Raw genomic sequence first — 16788 nt, 5'->3', positions numbered from 1 at the left:
TGTCTTTATTTTAATTCCTGAGATGACTGGCCTAATCAGCTCTTCTCATCTTTTTGATACAGGTCGCCAAGGAGACATGTCCCTGAATACTCAATCAAAGGACTGTTCTTGGGTAGGTAGGCGTGGAACTACCCTCAGTCCAGTCAGTTGTGGTCAGGGATTGGGATCACACGATCCAGAGGCAGCTCAGCAGGGACCGTGCATAAGGTAGGCAATGACAAAGAAATTTAACAGATATAAATGTTCACATTCAAATAACAACTTCTCTAATGAAAAGTCATGCAGACTTGCCTTAGTATTGGTTTAAATTAACAACTGATGGTGATTTTGTTAATCATAAGATCTCTTTGGGCTAACAATTTGACATTGTGTAAAGAAGGACGCTGACCAACTGGTATGTGTCGTTAGCACAGTGATAAAGAGGGGACGGCACTATAATTTGTGGGGTATGTAAAATGACTTTATGAACAGTAAGAGAGTTGCCTTAAATATTTAAGTTGCTGTCGTATGGAAGAGATAAAAAACCAGAGCCGTATTACTCCCATGGGCAGGAGTAGAGAAGGGTGAGTTTTGGAGCAATGTGAGAAACAACTTTAAATCCATTCGAAATGTCCCAATGTAGAAAGCTTTAGCTGTGGCCAAGAAGAGGTCAAATGTCTCTTTTTCAAAGAGGCAGCAGGCATTTTTGAACCAAGAGAGAAATTGAGCTTGATGATCTGTGAATTTCTAACTTTAAGAATGTAAGAAATTAGCTAAATTTTTACACTTAAATTCATATATCAAAGTAGATTGTGCTAGGTGTTTACAAGAACAGATTTCTGAAAGTTTCATAATACTAAGTTCAAAGTGTCTTAATGACTTCCGCATAAATCCCCCATTTTCAGTCATAAGTTTTTCTGGAAGTTCATGTTGGAAAGGAACTCTCAACCTCCAATTTATGTTCTACAGAGATTCTTATTCTCATAACTAGCATTCTGAGCTCCAAGCAATTCTTCAGATTTAGGAAGGACTTGCTTGGGATGGTAAATTTTACTAAGCTGTTAACCTTTGAAAATGTGAATCTGAACACAAGGAAAATGTCCAATCTACAGGCTGCTTTCTTAATATTTGGCTACAACATTGCTTGATAGAGGTAGGAGTATACACTTTAAAAGTAGACTTTGAAATATCGTGTGGATGTTCTTTATACTCAATGAGGCGTAGTACATTAACATTTCACTTCCAGCTATGGAGCAGTGTCGGTAAAATAAAAAATACAGTGTTTAAATTAACAGGTGGGCATGTGGCGAAGTGTTACCAGTTATCTCCCTCTACCCCTAAACAACAGTTAGTGGTAGATCTGACCTCGCTGTTTTGAAATTATTTATGATATGTAAAACATCGTGATCCCTCCTGCTTTATTTAAGAGAGCTTGGAGGGCATATTGATGATAATAATGTTGATTAAAGCCACTGCTACTGTCAAGTATCCCCAGAGCAGGCTCTGAGTAGAAACAAACACCTGTGTTTTCTGTTAGAAATCCTACAATTCTGGCCACAGCACTGCTGGGTCACAATGACCGAAGAGGCCTCTTTGATATTATTGCAATATATTTTAAAAGATAATTTTATTTAAAATTAACTCAAAGCCAATTGCTCTAAACAAAGAAAACTGGGTAAAACAACAGGAAGAAATCTGTAGAAGGACAGTTGTTACTATGCTCATGTTAAAGTTTGAGTCCCAGTAAAGTTTTTGTCCCATTGTAAGTTCCAGATGAAAGAAAGCCTACTTTCTTCTCCATATAAATGTAGTGATAATGTAGCAAAACATCTGCTACTAAGTCTTTAGGGTTAGCCAATCAAGATTACTAAATAAACTACCTCATTTTTCCTGAAGTTGTCACGTTCATGAGAATAAGATTGTAATTAAAAGCTTGCCCAAGTACTCTAGAAAAAGCATGGGAAAAATTAGCAGTAAATGGCTCTACACTCTCAGCTCAGAATCTGACTAGATCATTGATTGTGAAGTCCTTTATAATTTGGGGAATATTTTTTTGTTAAATCAGGATGATACATATAATTTATGACCCAGCATGCCCATTGGACAATGGAGCCCTCCAAACACCAAGCTAAACTCAGATGAAAATTCTCTTTTAGACATACAGCTGTGGGGAAGATGAGAGAGTAACTAGTAAACTAGTAATTAACTAGCAATTTTCTCCAACTAGGCAAGAGCATTTTCAGTGCAAATATCTTGGATGTATCCTTGGTGCTACTAACATTGTTTCTTGAATCCTCCTTCTGGATCTGAAGCTTGATGATCCTAGTTTACCAAGGAGTTAAGTTTTGCTTTACCCAGTTATGTCTCCACGATTCATTGTGCCTTGGCTATTTGAGGTAATAACGACAACAGCCTTTCTAACTCTGTCCAGTCCCATATAATGGCCAGGGCCCATTCTGAGCTACTTATCTCTCTCGTATCTACCCTTGCTGGACTGAAGCTGCCATTCAAGTATTTCTGTTTTTCTACTCTGAACCTTGCCAAACTTAACTTAGATGGATTTAGTCAGTGAGAACCTTGTGGCATCTCTAATATTGACCTTCCCATGTGGTACCAAAGTTGAACTTTACCCATCATGCAGCAAATTGACATGTGTAAGAAGACAGACAGAACAAGGCAGGAAGATGCTTACTACACTGACTTTTAGGAAGCAGTGGCTATTGACACTCAATCTGAACTGAAGATAGAATACAATAAAGTACTTACAGTTGGCTGGAGTGACAGATAACCATATAGATTTTGATTATAAATACTCATACCAGGCAAAGGGGTAGGACTGCCTCATGGACTGATGGAAACAACCATGAAGCAGATAACACTGGGCAAGATAATGTCAGTGGCAGCTATTGGGACCAGGCAAGAAGAAAATTTGAATAAGTTGGATCACCAAAGATTAAGGTATCAGTGGGTGTAAGCAGTAATCTATCAGTTAAGTGGATAATGGAAAGGTCAAGACAAGAATTAATCCTCAAAAGAAATACCAGATATGGAAATAGTAACACATAAATAGTTCAAAGTCATTTTAGAGTCCTCAACAATTCTCGGACAGCAGTCACCCCGGGGGGGAAAAAATATGACTCACTTTTATTTTGTTAAAAATCACATGGTCAACTCTGCACCCAGATAGAATTCTAACTATTAAACTGATGTTATTCTTAAATTCTATGGACTAAACATTCTTCAATTCTTATATAGCATATACTTCGGAATCCCTGTGTCAATCAGCTTTCAGCAACCTCACACCCAGTACTCTGTGTGGGAGTTCATCAGCCTCCACTGGCAGAACCTACTTGGTCTGATCAAATTAGTTCCATACACCTTCATTGTGGCTTTTTGGAGCATTGATCTAAATACTCTTTATCAGTGCACCCCATTGTTGAAGCTCTTTTTATTTAAAATTAAACCCTAATTTCTAACATGTCACTTAATGTCCTTTAATTGCTCTTTTGGATAAGATTATAGTTTATTTTTATCAAAAATCAGTGATATTTGATCAAGACAAATGGAAGCAATATTTTTTCATGTTATTTTTCCAGTTATAGGAATCAAATGTAGACTTGGCATCTGCATCCCAAGCTCTGCCAAAGAATGTAGTTAGTGCTTAAAGAAATACTACTTTTGAGACCAGAACTGAGAGTGTGTTGACAGTTCTTTAATGAAGATTTCTGGAACCAATCAATGACTTCCCTGTAACACATCGTCTTCAGGTAAATGCTAAAATTAATGGGTTATGTTTAGACAAAGTGTCAACAGAATTGCTTCTATTATGCTGATTTTTTGTGTGTGTCAGATATACAAGGCAAACTATCCAGATGATAAAATTTGAAGATGTCCCAAATTAAGAAAAGGTCATTACATTCACTTCTCAAATAATGCAAAAAAACCACAGATAACTTAATAGGCTTAATTCTGTGCCCCTCACTTCATCATATTTCTGCCGCCAGGATTTGACTGTTCATTTCCAGCCATCTGACAGTCCGTTAGCACTGTCACCAAAAAGCTGGGAAGGGAAGGAAGAGGAGGTGTAAATCCAATCAATCAACTTCACAGCTCCGTAGCAGTGATGGTGAGTACTTGGGTGGAGGAAGAGTTTTACACAAATGGGGAAAATGAAATTTTCAGAGTATTGACAGAGCTTACTGTCTACCTATAATGCTCTGTTCTATAGTATTCTCAGCAACATGGCAAGTTGCACAGCAATTTAAAGTAGATACATATGAACTCACCAGCATCACCAGTGTTTACTCATGTGACACACCTTAGCATTATCTGAGTGATATCTTGTAGACCACCACCATCATGAAATTGTCATACTTTTTTGTTTTAAAAAATCCAGCAATTTTGCTATTTGCTATTTTTCTTAGTAGTAAAATGAGCTAATTTATTCTGCAATTTCTAACAATCCAGTCAGTTATTAGAAGATTGTGGTCACTTGAATGTTTTATTGATTGTGATAAATGGCAAAATAAATAATGATGTGCTGATAGCCAAAAAGCATAAAAATAAATACATGCAAAATAATAACCACCAATATACCTCAGGCAAAGTTTCTCCTTTTCCCTTGAGAAGTACAGGCATCATACCTCTGCCGTGCAGAGAAGCCTTTATGAGATTCAGCCCAGGTTTAGATTGTTTAGTTTCTGAAATAATGGTTCTTAATAGTATGGCCAATTACAATTCTTCAATTCTCAAAAATTACTGGCATAAATCTTTGTATAGTTCATATATAACATAACCACAGAATGGAAGAGAAAAAATATTTTATTTTTATTTCATAATATTATACAGATAAACTTTATATTTTTAAAATGTCTACCTGCTCAGTGACCTTCTACCATATATTTTATTAATGAGGCTAATTACTTTTTAAAAGTAGCCCTCAGCAAGCTATAACTCAAATCTAAATTGTTTCTGGACCTTTTTTCTTATGTGCAACAGTAAGTGATACCTTATCTCACATAAATGTGTAGTTTTTAATGCACAAGGATCTCCAGCACTGTTTATACCACTTGTTGAAACTGTGCTAGTTCAGCAAGTTCCAAAATTTCATTTTCTCTGACTCTATTTTGGCTTGACCATTGTCTTATCTTCCATCTATTAAAGGAGGGTCTTTTATCAAATCACTATTAGTGATAAAATATAGATTAAAAAGAAATAAATCAGCATGCATTTATTGTCACAACAATATCTCCAATACTTTAAAAATGCATATTTTCTCAACAAAAGATGTTTTCAAAACATAAAATCAATCAAAAAAATTTGAATATACTACATCAAAATTAAAATTTTCTATATGAAAGCTGATAAGTTGGCTCTGGCTGTTACTGTAGTCACCAGTTCCTTGTATAGATGTGCCATGCAAATTTAGAATACATCTGGCATCATACATACATTTAAAAAGACAATGGCTAAACCTTGTCTCTTTAAACGTATCAACAACATTACTGTCTATTTGCAAAAAAACTAACTGATTTTTAGAACTCATTTCAAAAGTAGGATTAGGTATCTGGACACCTTGGAAATCCACTTCACTTCTGTTAGAAAAAAAATTGTTGGCTATCTACCAATTTTTCTTTCTAAAAAGCACTGAAGTGGTAATATGCAGAGTGTGTCTCCTCATGTAGTTTACTAATCACTGCAATGGTAAGAAGAACCTTTAATTTAGTAGTTAAGGAATTTACCGAAAGCTCAAGACAGCACAACATGTAATTTTTGAGATATCTCTTTCTTCAGAACAGATTTCATAGAGTAGGAGGTACACCATCACTACAACTGATGCACATATGGTTTGAATATAAGTCTAGAATGAGATTTAATGCATCAGTTCCTTTCCTGGTTAGCTCCAGTGGCTTCTATGATGAGAATTCTGTGATTCCTTTATTTACCACACAAACAGCGATGACTGACTGCAGCCTCAGTATTAATTGACTCATAGACTAAACAACTCCTATACGAGATTAGGTTTGAAGGTTTCCGCTAACAAGTTGCAAGATATCGTGGCTCATCTTTAAAATTTTAGGGAAAAAAACAATAAACTTTTTTATAAGGATCTTGTTCACATTTCTTTTATGAATCTTACTCTAATTCACAAGATTTTACTGATACTTTATCTCTAGAGGAAGTCTTGTTTTCCTCAGCAACACATAGCCAACTTGATAGATGTTATAACAGGCCTTCTCAAGAAATACCAAAACTCAAATAGACCCAAATTTCTGCTGTAATAAAATCGTACCCTTCATGGGTGTCAATGCCGTCATAGCCTGGCCTTGTTCCTTGTGAACGCTATGATGTTATTGAAATCCCACACTACCTAGACAATTTAAGGTTGAAATTTGAAAATTGTGTATCATAAATTTTGTGATCTTTGGAGTTCATCTATTTTCTTTGAGCAAACAAATCCATAACAAATATATCCCCAGTTTCATTTGAATTTCTTTGATATTCCTATATGAAGTTTAAGCATAATGTTCAAGATTGCACATAAACAGTGATGAAATGACGAGCGGGAAGGGGTTAAAGAGATTGGTTCTTCTGCTTTTATTCCAGATATCAAGTTCTTTTGCCCATTTAGAAGTAAACAATGTCCTTGAGAAATATTCCCATTCTCTCTCTCTTTCTCTCTGACACAGAAACAGTAGCTATGGCAGTAGTAGGCTCCAGATTGAGAATTCAAGAGTTTATGGATCCTACTTATTTTTGTCTCTCTAGACACGATCAACAAACACATCACCAGTGTTACAGTGGAAATCACAGGGAAACGGGAATATTTTTCTAGAAATAATCATTGTTGCTAATTTGTTGGTGGTACCTAGTCTAGTTAATAAAGACAACCTAAAAACCTCCCACAAAACATATTATAGAATCATCATTATGAACATACATTAGTATGGTTATATCTCATATTTATGCAACTCAACAAGAATTTCTCTGTATTTCTGTATTAGCATAGTTATTTTGGGAATTGTCTGTGACATTGGCAGTTTGCTGAAAGTAATATTTTAAACCAGAGTTTAACAAACTTTGTCTGTAGAGAGGTAAACAGTACATACTAGGCTTGTGGGCCCTATGGTCTCTATTAACTACTCAACTCTGTCATTGTATTGTAAAAGCAGCTAGAGACAACACATAAGCGAGTATGTGTGGCTGTGTTCCAGTAAAACTTTACCTACAAAACCAGACGGTGGGTCAGATTTGGCCTGTAGTTTGCCAACTCCTTCTTTCAACAGTTCTACATTCGACATCAGATATATTCAGCATAGATGTTAGCCTTTACTTGGCACCAAATTATATGTCAAAAGCATTCCTAGTGTTTAAGGTAGCATATTCAAACTCATAATTAATTTGTAGAATAATAGGAATGATTTGTAGTGGAGTAGTGATATAATTTCTAAGATTTATGTGGCTTGGAAATGTGTGAGGTCAAAATAAAGTCTATGATTTACTTTGAACTCCTTAGATAGAACCATTCAAGTGTAAGCTGTTGGTTATTACTAGTGGTTATTATTTTTGTGAAGAAGGGCCTGGTTTCCAAAACAGATATCATTCCCTTGTATAATGTGAAATTAGAATATATTGTTAATCTACTCACCTTGAAATTTGAGGGCTTGGCAATTTATACTGGTAGCTCAAAATAATTTCCTCTGGTATACGGGAGACTGGAGTGATTTCTAAGGTTCCCTCCTGGTCTAACATTTAATGGCTCTATGCAAATGAGTACATCAAGGTTCTTATAAAATGAAACCGAACTTTGAAAGTATGTGAGGGGAGGCCACGGCTGCTCTCCATTTCTAGAGACTGAGTAATTATCTCCTACACATCATGATTATTTTAATGCTTTTCTAGGGTCTTAATTCTGAATAACTAAATTTTATGAGGCTTCTAAGATTGTGTTTTCTTTTTTTTTGCTTCACTCTAAATGATTTTGGGACATCTGTTTATATTTAACTATTTAGAAAGCATTTAAAAAATAATAGCTTAATTTCTAATTTTTCTTGTTGTTCATCTGGCTGCCAAAATTTATTTTTCTTGTGTGTTTAGTTCTTTGACTACTTTGGATGAATTCTATTTTATTTTTTTTCACTTTATATTTGGAAATTTTCAAACACATAAAAGTAGAGAAAATGCCAGCCTGCCAATCATATTCAACAACAATCAATAATTACTTTTTTGCAACCTTATATATTCCTCTATTTTAGCTTTGGAGGAGTTGGAGAATTTTAAAGCATATTTTTCACATCATATGTCTCACCTATAAAGACTTTATTATGATTCTAGGTGATACAGGCACTTTTAAATAACTGCTTTGCCATTATCACACATCACAACATTACAAATTCCTCAATAGTATCTAATGTACAGGTTGCATTTAGATTTCCCAGAGTGCTTTAAAACAAATCTTTGTTATTTTATTTTTTACAGTGGTTTGTTCAAGTCAGGATACAAACAAAGTTTTAATATGACCCTATTGGTTCATTGAGTACTTTTTCCCTGAAAAGAGCAGGAAGTTGAAAATTGATCCAAATACTCCCTTCAAATTCCTTCCCTAAACATGGAAATGAGGTTACTGAAAACATCCATATACAAAAATTTACAGTTGAGGAATTGTAAATCTTTGATGAAAAATAGAGATAGGGATTCCAAGATCAGGAGCGAATAAAATAAAATCTAACAATTTGTACTCTTACAAATCATTGTTGGCTCTTCACATCCAAAAGCTTAAGCCCCAAAACCTTTACTTAATACTCAAGGACTCAATATCTGTCCTGAGCCTAAGGATTCCAGGTTAATTTCATGCCTCCTAGGTTATCCTTTAGAATTCCTGCATTTCCTCAAACAGGACTCCGTCCAGGTGTTCCCTCTGCTTTGACTGCCCTGCATATTCTTCCACTTGATGTTCTTTTATGTCTAAGAGAAATGGCACAGAACTTAAAAACACAGTGATCCCTCCTTGACTACAATTTCCCCTAAAATTCAAGAATTCATGAACTTACAGTGGTGTACTCTTTCCGCATCTATAAGAATTTCCTACATGGTGTCCCAAAATTTTGTCACTTAAAAAAATAATAAGCTAAAAAGAGGAAAAAGACAGATGGGAATAGAATAGAGAAGTACATCATAGAAAGATAGCAGTTTTCTGGAGTGAAGCCCATGGGACAGATAAAGGAAAATGGAGAAAAGTAAACAGAATTTTATGCCATATCTGAAGAAGAGGGAAATAGCAAAAATGTGTAAAAGGAATTAGTGGATCAGCAAAGATGCAGGAAGATGGAGATACAGGAATTAATAAATCCTAAGACATAAACACAGAAACTCACAGACAGGCAAAGAGGGAAAAATGAGTGATCTGTTACACAGAAAAGCACTATCACAATGTATTAGCATCTAATTGTAACTACTAGGAGGCAAGGAATTGCAAATTGTCCTGTGAGCAAATGATGGTGAATGAAAATGCTTATAGGGCCCATTAGTATAAATTTAAATGAGTGAAATTCCTCATCGTTTGCTTTTTTGAGTTGGATTCCACACTATACTCAGAGAGAAGTTCCTCCTGAATTGAGATGCGAGTTTCCTTCCAAATCCTGAGTTTGTGAGGGGATTCTTAGCATCTCCCAGGCGGTTGCCTAGAAGTTTAGTCCCAGTCCAAAGCTTCTCACTTATGCTAGCTCAGTCTGTGGCAAATAGCGGAGGAGAGTGATCTGTGCTTAGGAAGACATTCCTGGCAGAAGAACAAAGGTGGCTTCATGAGAAGGGCTGCAGAAGAGTGAAGACAGATAAACCATTAGGGTGGTGTCGGGGGAAGAGGGAGAATCTCCCTCTGCTCTTTCCCTTAAGTTTCTTATGGATGGCCAAATAATTAACAAGACAGGTTAGCAGGAGAAAATAATACCAAGTTTAATAACATGTATACATGGGAGAAACTCAGAAATGAGCAACTCGTCCCTCTGTCTAAGCTGCTTGCTTAAGTATTGCAGCCAAAGGCGAGGAGCGTGTTGGGGGCGGGTAGTGGCCTGGGACTTCAGAGGGCAGGAAGACAATTCTTTTCAGGGTCTTCTATAGATAATGTGGTCAGGGAGAGAGAGAGTTTTTTGGTAAAAGGGGCTTGGTGCCCCTCCCATTGTAACATCTATCCTACATTATCTTTATAGCCATCATGATAGAAGATCTGTTCCAGGAAGGAGCCACCATGTCAAATTCTTTAGGCAGTTAGTCGGGGAGGTCAAATGTCCTTCAGAGAAAACAATCAAGGTAAAGAGATATATTTCAGGGTGGCCAAATCTTGATCTCCCACAGTGGCTATTACAGAGTTCAAACCAAAGGTGACAAGGGCTGAACTCCGGGTGGAACTGAGCCATTCCGCTTCCAACTAGCCCAAACGCATTGCTGCGTTTCTGATCCTGCTGCATAAAATGATATAAATTCTGACTAGCACAGAGATTGGTAAAATGGACAGACAGGTAAAAACTGTACTGTTCTTCAGCTTTTTTTGAACTTAAAGTTGAGATAAGATTCAGCGGTTTCACTTCACACTCAGTGGTTTTAGTCATTTACTCGTTACCTCGAGAGCCAAGGTCAAGGTGAGTCTTGATGAAACGTTCCTGACTTCTAAGCCTCAAGCTTGCTCTTGCTTTTGCACATTTGTTCTAATTCCTTAGCGTACTCATTACTTAAGTATTCTGTTTAAACTATTTTCTTTAAGTGCAATGTCTTTTCTTTAATTAATAAACTTTATTTTTTTAGTTTTAGGTTCACAGCAAAATTGAGCAGAAAGTACAGAGAGTTCCCATATACCCCCTGTCCCCGCACATGCACAATCCCCCAACTATCAACATCCTACACCCAAGTGGTACGTTTGTTACAATTGGTGAACCTGCATTAACATATCATCCAAAGTCTGTAGTTTTCATTACAGTTCACTCTTGGTGTTGTACATTCTACGGTTTTAAAGGTAGTATAGTTTCACTACCCTAAAAACCCTCAGTGTTCTGCCTATTCATTCCTCTCTCTCTGCCACTCCCTGGCAACTACTGAACTTATCACTCTCTCCATAGTTTTGCCTTTTCCAGAATGTCATGTGGTAGGAATTGACGAAGTACAGGACACCCCGCCACCAAATATGGCACCTTGGCATACTGAATATTTCAACCTGAAGGAATTCGAGAAATGACAGGTGCAAGAAGGACTTTTTGACCTTCCCCCGAAGCAGGTTATAAGACCCTTCTGTGAGAGGTGCCCTCCCTATACCTGGAGGAAAGGAGCATCCTTATCTCTGAAGATGGAAGGACACAGAGAGGAATCTTAACCAGCAGGCCTTGCTAAGTCCCAGTTTACTATAATTAGCTCATACCATTTGTCCTTTAACATTTCCCCACAACTTTCTACTTTTCATCAAACCTAGCATAAAAATGCTCAGGTTATACTACTTCTTCAGGTCTTCATTCCCGTATAAAGGCTTCCATGTCACGTAATATTTATTTAAAATAAATCTGTATACTTTTCTTTTGTTAATCTGTCTGTTATTACAGGGGCCCCAGCTGAGAACTCAGAAGAGTGGAAGGAAAAGATATTTTTCCTCCTCTACAGGATTGTACAGTAAGTAGACTTCCTGTATGATTAAAAATGGCTTCTTTCACTTAGTAATATGCATTTAAATTTCCTCCATGTATTTTCATGGCTTGAGAGTTCATTTTTTTTCGTATTGAATAATATTCCATTGTCTGGATGTACCACAGTTTATTTATCCATTCCTACTGAAAGAAATTGTAAATAAAGCAGCTGCAAACATCCATGCACAGGTTTTTGTGTGGATATAAATTATCAACTCATTTGGGTAAAAACCAAGGAGCATGATTTCTGGATTGTACAATAAACGTATGTGTAGTTTTGCAAGAAACTGTCGAACTGTCTTCCAAAGCAGCTATACTTTTTGTATTCCCCTCAGCAATAAATGAGTTCCTGTTGTTCCATATCTTCGCCACGCTTTAGCGATGTCAGTGTTCTGCATTTTGGCCATTCTGATGGGTGTGTAGTGATATCTCATTGTTGCTTTAAATTGCATTTGTTATCAGAGAAATGTATACATTTTGTTTGTATTTATACCTACACAAAATATTTCATTTTTTGGGTGTTAACATAGATAGTATTGTGTTTTTAATTTCAAACTACACTTAGTATTGTGTTTTTAATTTCGAACTGTACTTGTTCATTGCTGATATTTGGGAAAGCAATTGACTTTATACATTAACCTTGCATCCTGCAAACTTGCTATAATCACTTGTTAGTTTCAGGAATTTTTTTTGTCTACTCTTTCAGAGTTTCTATGTAGACAATTATGTCATCTATGAACAAAGACTGTTTTATTTCTTCCTTTTCAATCTGAATACATTATATTTCCTTTTCTTGTCTTATTGCGTTAGGTAGGACTTACAGTATGATATTGAAAATCAATGGCGACAAGGGACATCCTTGCGTTGTTACTGATCTTAGAGAGAAAGCTTCAAGTTTCTCACTATTAAGTATGATGTTAGCTGTAGTTTTTTTGTAGATAGTCTTTATCAAGTTGAGAAAACTCGTCTCTATTCTTAGTTTGCTGAGAGGTTTTATCATGAATGGGTCTTACATTTTATAAAATTCTTTTTCTGCATCTATTGATATGATCATGTGATTTTTCTTTCTTAGCTCGCTGATATGATGGAGTACATTATTGATTTTCAAATGTTTAACCAGCTTGCACACCTGATAAAAATACCACTTGGTCATGGTGTATAATCCTTTTTATACATTGTTGGATTTGATTTGCTAATATTTTGTTGAGAATTTTTGCATCTATGTTCGTGAGAGATATTGGTCTATAATTGTTTTTCTTATAATGTCTGTCTTGTTTTGGTATTAAGGTAGTGCTGGTCTTGTAGAATGACTTAAGAAGTGTTCCCTCTACTTCTATCTTTTGGAAGAGATTGTAGAGAATTGGTATAATTTCTTCCTTAAAATATTTGGTAGAATTCACCAGTGAACCCATCTGGGCCTGGTATTTTCTTTTTTGAAAATTATTAATTATTGATCCAATTTCTTTAATAGATATAGGATATTCAAATTTTCTGTTTCTTTTTGTGTGAGTTTTAGCAGAATGTGTTTTCAGAGTTGGTCCATTTCATCTAGGTTATCAAATTTGTCGCATAGAGTTATTCATAGGGTTTCTTTATTATCCTTTTAATGTCCATGGGATCTGTAGTGATGTCTCCTTTTTCATTTCTGATATTAGTAATTTGTGTCCTCTCTCTCTTTTTCTTAGTTAGCCTGGCTAATGACTTATCAATTTTACTGATCTTTTCAAAGAACAAGATTTTGGTTTTGTTCATTTTCTCTATTGATTTCCCTTTTTCAATTTCATTGATTTCTGCTCTAATTTTTGTTATTTCTTTTCTTCTTCTTACTTTAGACTTAATGGGCTCTTTTTTTTTCTGGTTTCCTAATGTGCACACTCAGATTATTGACTTTAGATCTTTCTTTTTTTCTAACACATGCATTCACTGCTCTAAATTTCCCTCTAAGCACTGCTTTCAGTGCATCTCACAAATTTTTATAAATTGTATTTTCAATTTCATTCAGTTCAATGTTTTTTAACATGCAAAACCTTTTTTACTGTTCACAGCAGCTATGTGCAAATTTTTAGAAAAAATTTCAAGTTAGGTTGATGCTAGGGGTGATTTGATAATCATTACAAACAGTTTCTCCTCAATTTGAGACATTCCAAAAGGGCTGAGATCCTTCCACCTCCTATATATTCAATTCCATTCAGTCACTGTGTTGCTGTTTGGAAGCCACTTAATCTCTCTGGGCTTCTCATCTTTAACATACAGAGGTTAGATGGGCTATTCTTTAACCTGTTATAGAGTATGATCTCCTTTTTAATCTCTAGTGGTGAAAGGAAGCCAGTGTTGTTGATAGGCTGTCTTAAGCTTCCTGGCAAAACATTCTGACTGAGAAAAAATTGTAAAAAATCAAAACCAAAACAAACTTTTTCCAGTCAGGGGTTCTACATAATTTGTGCAGCCTAATGGAATTTTAAAATGTGAGATCTCTTGATTAAAAAGCAGGTAAAAGTCTCATTAAAGATATTAAAATAAAAAGCATTTTCCTTTCTTCAGTGGTCTCTAGACTTGTCATGGTGTTTTTATTTCCTATTTAATGCCACTGTAAGTAAAGAAAAATCAAAATTTTAAATAATTAGCATGAATTTTAGTATCCCTCTTTATATTGCACAAGGCCAGTTTTAAAAGCAAATATGAGAGCATTTAACTCCTATGTCCAGTCATGCAAATCATACAGTTCTTATTTTGTAGCTAGTACATGTGTGTGTATTTTATTCTTGCCGGAACAGTGGAAACAATGCAAAAAAACAAACTCAACTGCCATTATTTCACTTGTTGGTATGCGCACATTCCAGAAACACTTTCTACTTCAGCTTACTGATCATGAGGGAAGAACTGAAAGGAAACAGGAATTATGGGTTGCCCTATCTTTTGCTTTCCTTCTATTATTTCCAGCATAAGTAGTTGGCTCATACAGGGAAGTGAAATAAGTAGGAAAGAATATGATAGGGTTCCATGGTTGTTTGTGTTTCTTAGAACACCATTGTCTTCTTTCTGTGTTTAATGAAAGGTCTCAGTCAAATGGAAAGTGTGTACCTTTTGACTGTCAGTTCTTCTGCTTACTCAGTCTTAGACATACACACTTATTTTGTACTTGCTTTGAATCTGATTGAACTCCCATACATGGTGATTTCACCAGAATTCTATGCTCATGAGCTGTTAGGGAAAGGAATGGTGGGCATGGATCTACACATAATAATAATATTCATTGGAAACATCATTCCGTCTTCTTAATTATTATTGCAGGGCATCATTTTTAATATTGTTTTTCATGGTACGCATATACTATAATTTATTTAAATCATAGTAACTTTTTGAACATTTAGGATATACCTAATTTTTTTTTTTACCATTGTCAATAATAGGTAGAGCAACCTGTTTGCAACTAAATCTTTGTACTTTTCAATGGAAATTTTCTCAGTGTAAATTGTTAGAACTTAAATGGTTAATTACACTAAGGATTTTGATATGTATTACAAAATAACTTTTCAGAAAATAATCAACACTTTCACCAGTAGTGTTTCAGTATTTGTTTCCTTGTAGACCATCAGGATATTATTATGTTTTAAATCATTCTAAACTTGAGAAGTAAAGCATTGAAATTCCTTGTTTTAAAAATTGTATTGCTTTTACTATTGAGGTTGAAGATTTTCATGTATTGATTTGCCACGTTAATTTATTTTTCCCTTTTTTTGGGTAAATTCTCTCTTTATGCCTTTGACTGTTTTACTATTCTGATTCTCACCTTTTTCTTATTGATTTGCACAGCAAATTGTATTTAAGGTCAATAATACTTTGACAAATATGTTGCAAGTATTTTATTTGGTTGGTCTCTGATTGTTAATTTTGTTTATGACAGTATTTTAACTTCAAAAGTTGGTTTTTATGGGGGCTGGCCCTGTGGCCCAGTGGTTAAGTTCAGCATGCTCTGCTTCGATGGCCCGGGTTCGTGGGTTCAGATCCCAGCCATGGATCCACACCACTTGTCAGCCACGCTGTGGCAGCGACCCACATACAAAACAGAGGAAGAATGGTAACAGATGTTAGCTCAGGGTGAATTGTCCCCAGCAAAAAAAAAAAAAAAAGTTGGTTTTTATTTAGTCAAATTTATCAAAATTTTAGTGACTTCTTACCAGTCTCATCACAGATTCTTTGGATGTGTGTTTGTATTTTCTATACAGTTAGGATTTCAGCACATCTGACCACTTGCATATGCTGATTTTGGTGTCCCATTCATTTCATATACTTATGTCTATGCATCCGTGGGTAGAGATTCTTCTTTAGAATTTCCTGATTGGCAAATTACCCCTCTCTGAGTCTCCCAATAGCCTTGTATAGATCTTTGGCTTATGCAGAGTTAGTTTATTAGTTATAGTTCTTAAAGTCTGCTCTTAATAATGCTGTTGAGAGAATCTAGTTTAAAGGGCCACCCTCAGCCAATTCTAGATGCTGTCACCGTTATAATTAAAGAGTAGAATTTGGCTCTAGAGTCTACTTCTTGCTTCCTAGATCATTGTACAGTCTTTTATCAAATACCACTATAGATGAGTTAACTCATTTTGTATGGGCCCAATAAAAATTAAGCTGAAGATATTGGTTCTAATCCCCTGAATTTACCAGCTATTTGGTATCAGCCAGTACAGGTCCCAGAAAAAACAGGAAAAATATTGATGGTTGTAAAAAAAAATGCTAGACAGAATAAATAGTTCAAAGCTTCTTAATTATGGGGCATAAGTAAGATATTGACATATATATATAAACAAAATTAAATTAATCTAGCAAAAAATTCTACAATGCCAATGTCCTCTATCTTTGTACTTTACATGGACTTTAACACATCTTGATGCCCCACCAAAAGGGTTCATTGTTGGTAGCTATTGTTTCTTCCCATTTGCCTATGGTGGCTTACTATAGAGATATGTTTCAGGAACACTCGAATTGTCAATAAACAAAAAAGCTTAATAAAAGGGCCAGACCTGCATTTTAAAGCCTGTTTCTTTTTATAGTCACTAACATATTGTAAGTTTGTAGAAATAATATTTTTCCAGTCTGATTTTGGTACACTGTGATAAAATGTGCCTACATACTCTGAAAGATAGCT

Source organism: Diceros bicornis, chromosome 12, assembly GCF_020826845.1.
Source record: "Diceros bicornis minor isolate mBicDic1 chromosome 12, mDicBic1.mat.cur, whole genome shotgun sequence".
Classification (NCBI taxonomy): Eukaryota; Metazoa; Chordata; class Mammalia; order Perissodactyla; family Rhinocerotidae; genus Diceros; species Diceros bicornis.
The sequence above is the reverse complement of the archived record's forward strand: the minus strand, read 5'-3'. Positions refer to the sequence as shown.